A 4,524-nucleotide genomic window follows, 5' to 3' on the forward strand; every position below is an offset into this window, starting at 1 on the left:
TCTGCCCCAGGGTCCCTGAGCAACAGTGGAGCCAACAACTTCACATCTGGCACTATGAGGCCCTGCTGATGTCCCCAGACAAATGGGCCTTTGAGTTTGGGTCACGGAAGCTGGTTTTTCTGGCCAGACCCGCCCGGCAGCCTGTGTGTTGGGAGCAGCGGCCACAGAGAACTTTGTGTAGAAACTCAGTGGGCTGGGGCAGGGAAGCATGCAGCCCTCCTGAGTGAGGCCAGGGCCGTTGCTTCTTGGAGGCCGGGAGGTGGTAGAGGCAGGAGAAGGTGAGAGCTACAGGATCAGTGCAGATGGTACTGGATTGGTGAGTCTTCAGTCCGTGAGGACGTCCACCATGTTGGCAAAGGCGGTCAGTCTCAAATGAGGACGTGAGGACGATTCCCACGCGCGGGAGGCTGGCGTGGGCCGGCGAGGACACTCCCTGAGCCCGTTCCTGTGTGTCCGCTTTGGGAGGAGCCAAGATGTCATTGCTGTGTAGGGCCGGGATCCGTGTACATGTGGGGGCGTGAGGCTGAGGAGAAGCCCGCTGTGAGGTGCAGCCTGCCTCGAGTGGGCATCAGCGGTGCCAAGTTGCTGAGCTCTGTGAGGTGGTTGGTGATAAGGGAGAGTGGGTGTGTCTGACCCCTACCCCCACCCAGGACGGTGGCCACGCTGGTGGGGGCTCAGTAATGGATCTAGAAGGAAGGGGCCGGGCTCTGTCGCTGCGTGTGTGCCAGCGCAGGAGGCATCCCGGGGCACACCTTCATTTTAAAAATTATAGAGAAGCAGAAAGTCAAAAATAAATATTGCTTCTGAGGCTTCTTTGAAGGCTGCATGTATGCTGGTGTGGTTCTCCCAAGCTGGGCTGTTCTCTGTGATCTCATTTATGCATTCATTCACTCTTTCCGCACCTACTATGTGCCAGGTCTCTGCCGGGTGCTGGGAGCTCAGCTGGGCGCACACTGAGCTCATGGTCGTGACTCAGCGACCACTCAGCAAATGTGTAAATAAATAAGTCATCCCATTTGTGGTCACTGCTCCAAGGCAAGATTCAGCATGTGGTCTGAGACATCATGGAAGGCTTCCCTGAGAAAGTGCCACAGGCTCTGAGATCCGAGGGGTCATTGGCTGGAACGTGGGTCGTGCATTCCAGGCAGTGGCATATAGCAAGACTGGAAGACTAGAAGGAAGAAATGTGGCACGTTGGAGGATCAGAGAGGAAGTTCTTGAAGTTGGCTGGCAGAGGAGAGGGGAGCATGGGCAGGTGGGGCTGCGGAGGTGGGCGGCACCGACTGCTCTGCTGGCTGGCTGGTTACNGGCAGAGGCGGCGGCTCCAGCTCCGACTCCGGCTTGGGCTCCGGCTCCGGCTCCAGCTCGGGTTGCGGTGGCGGGAGAGGGACCCCGGGGCGGCGGCAGAAGAGGAGAGGGAGCAGCGGCCCCAGCGGCTTGGGGGGGACATGCGGACCGACGGCCCCTGGATAGGCGGTGAGTGACCCCCGCGCCCCCTCTAGTCTCCTCCATTTACGTTCCCTTCCTACTCCCCCCGTTCTCTCCCCGCGTCCACCCCGCGGAGCTGGGGGCGGTCCCGGGGGGCTGGGGGCGCCGCTGAGGCCGGGCCGCGCCCCCACCTGCCGCGCCCGCAGCCTCGGCTAAGCCACCCCCCCAAGCCCGGCGGCTCCTACCCGCGCTCACCCCGCGGCAGACGCGGCCCCCACCGCCGCCGGCTGGCCGGCTCCTCGCCGCTCTCCCCAGCCTCGCCCGGCCTCCCCGCCGCACCTGAGCCGCAGCCCGCGCCCCCCACCTTCCCAGTGCAAAGTTTCCATTTTGCATTTGTGCTCCCCCCTCCTCGGTCCCGCCCCGTTTCCCCCCACCACCAGCGCGGACGCGCTCCGGGGGCGGCCCTCCACCTCCCACCACCACCCCAGCCCCGGGCGGGTCCAGGCCGCGCCCCCGCCCCCGCCGCACGGGCGCCCCCTCCCAGCCGGCAGGGGATCCGCAGCCGACTCGCGCGGGTCTCGCTTGCCGCCCCGGCGCACGTGCGGTCCCGGGGTGCGCGGGGCGCGGGTTTGGAACCCCCACCCCCTCAGCTGCCAGCACGGGCTGGGGAGGGGCCAAGGCTGGCCGTACCCACCCCCACCTCGGTGCCGCGACCTGAAGGCCCTGCATTGACCTGTCCCGGGAGGACGTGTCCACTCGGACGGGCTCCGGAAAGTTCACTCAGTCGCCGCCCGGCGTCCCGTCCCGTCCTGGTGTGCCCGGGTCCTTATCGCGTTGCCCACATTTCAGTCTCGTCTTCTTTCCTTTCCCTCTTTTTCTCGCTCTCTATGTCTGCCCTTCGACGTCTCTGTATCTCTGTCTCTCTGTGTCAGTACTTCCCAGTGTCAGCCCCCCGCAATCCCAGGGTCTCTCTGCTCTCCATCCCCAGGTCTCTCTGTTTTCTCTCCTCGGGCCTCTCTGCTCCCGCCCCCATTTCTGAATCTCCCTTAACGGATCTCTCTGTCGTGTCTCTCACTGGTCTCTTGGTGTCTCTGTCTCCCACTGACCCGAGTCTCCGCCCCCCTCTACTAGACCCCCCTCCCCATTTCTCTGGAATGCTGCCCCTCTGGTTTTTCCACCCCAAGGTGAGGGAGGGGCTAGCTTTCCTCCCCATTTCAACATCCCCTTCTCCAGTGCAGGGGCCCCCAGTTGGAGCAGGTTGGGGGTGGGATCCCTGGCCCTGCCTGAGCTGTGAAATGGAAGGGAGGCTACCAGTGAGGGGAACCTCTGGATTCCCCTGTGGGCAGTGAGGCAGAGCCTGGGAGGCTGGACTGCTGAGTGGTGGTGATCAAGGCTCCACTTTGGCTCCTGAACAGAAAAGGGCTGGGATCCAGAGTGACCTGGTAGGGGATCTGGCCAGAGAATCCAGAAAAGTGCATTGGGGTGGGAGGCCTGGAAAAGGAGCCAGGGCGGTGCTTCCAGCGGGTAGGATGGTGAGGGATCCACCCCCTGAGAGGGGAAAGGACCTGAGGGATCCTTTGGGAGGCAACAGGGATCTGATGGGATCCAGAGGAGGGTTCTGACAGGAAATCTCAGGAAATTCTGTGCTTGGCTCCTTATTAACTCTTGCTTCAGGGAGCAAGAAAATCCCTGTTTTTCACTGATTATATGAATGAGCCTAGGGCTTCAAGAAGGAGCAGGTATAACTCCCCAAACACAGTCCCCCATATCCGTAGCCCCCTCCCCCTGGCACAGGCCACACACCCACGCCCCCCTCGTTTCCACACTCAGCGTCCCCCTCCCCCCACCATCCACTTGCCTTTCTGCCCTCAGACTTGCACACTTGGGCCTGCACAGCAGCCAGAGCGCAGAAATCTGTGCTTGCACACCATGCACCACTGCTTGCTGTGCTCTTAAGCACCCCTCTGCACATCCAGGGAGCGTTGTGTGCACACTTTCAGTCTTGTGCATTGTCGTGGGCACATGCACACTTGCACATTTTTGCTTGCTCAGGGTACCCCTTATCATTTGAAATGTCTCTGTAGTTGTGTTTTCTTTATCATTGCTCTTCTTCTTCCCTCTTTCCTTTAACAAGGAAGTTGTTTTAATATAATTCCTTTCTCTCTGCTTCTCTCCCCCCTGCAGCTCCTGACCTCTTCTCTGTTCATCCTTGTACACCCTGTGAGGGTGGATGTGGTGTCTGGGGCTTCCAAGAGAGGAGGCTGGATTTGGGTGCTGGTGAAGCAGTTTGGGCGGGGGACTGCAGTAAGAGGAGACTGGCCAAAACTTTTCTTGGAAATTGTATTGATATGCAACAAGATGCTGCCCCTGGCAACCTGTGCTCCCTCTACTCTCTCCCATCACCCTAACTGTGGGAATCCAGTGTTGAGGACCCCCAGTCAGGGAGTCCTTGGGAGGAGAGGGACCAGGACCTCCTCTGTAGAGGCTGTGACACACGACAGCTCCTCCACTTCCCAGCTTGAGATCTTGAGGAGATTCCTTCCTCCCTGAGGCTCAGTTTCACCCCCTGTAAAATGGGACAGCTAATTTAACCCTGGTTGGTGTCAAGGCTATTGTGAGAATTGAAGTGAACTATGTGGCAGTGGATCAACAGCAGTGGCAATCACTTTTCGTGTGACTGACACTGCTGTGTGCTTGGACCAAGCTTGCAGCCAGGGCCTTGCCCTTGAGAAGCTCATGGTCCCTGGGGGAACAGATTGCATCATGGGAAATGCAGAGCACTTCAGTAACCTCTTATTGATTGTCACCTGTGAGCCAGACTCTGGGCTAGGCACTTCCAGCCAGGCTGCCTTGCTTTCTGTGGGATTAACAGCTTTGGAAAAGAGACAGCCCACCTCTTAGGAACTGCTAAGGCTGAGCTCAGCATCAGCTCGTCTAAAGCAGCTGCAATTCTGAGCTGAGGTTAAAAGGTTGGGGGTGTTTAATATGATAAGGCAGGTGAGAGTCCTGAGGTCAAGGTGAGTAGTCCCAGAAGGGGCTATCTGAATTGGGTTTTGAGGGATGAATAAGAGTTTTCCAGTTGAAGAACGGGCACTC

General features: G+C 59.5%; 1 protein-coding gene across 15 annotated transcripts in view; it reads left to right on the top strand.

The window, feature by feature from the left end:
• The first annotated feature begins 1,315 nt into the window (after positions 1 to 1,315).
• PTPRF (protein tyrosine phosphatase receptor type F) overlaps positions 1,316 to 4,524 on the top strand; it is an 84,622-nt gene continuing 81,413 nt past the window's right edge. For all 15 annotated transcript variants that reach the window (XM_019643735.1, XM_019643741.1, XM_019643737.1 and 12 more), the window contains exon 1: positions 1,316 to 1,476. The gene's annotated coding sequence lies outside the window, so the exon portion shown is untranslated. The remainder of the gene's footprint in view (positions 1,477 to 4,524) is intronic.

The sequence above is a fragment of the Hipposideros armiger genome, unplaced genomic scaffold (genome assembly GCF_001890085.2).
Source record: "Hipposideros armiger isolate ML-2016 unplaced genomic scaffold, ASM189008v1 scaffold_82, whole genome shotgun sequence".
Classification (NCBI taxonomy): domain Eukaryota; kingdom Metazoa; phylum Chordata; class Mammalia; order Chiroptera; family Hipposideridae; genus Hipposideros; species Hipposideros armiger.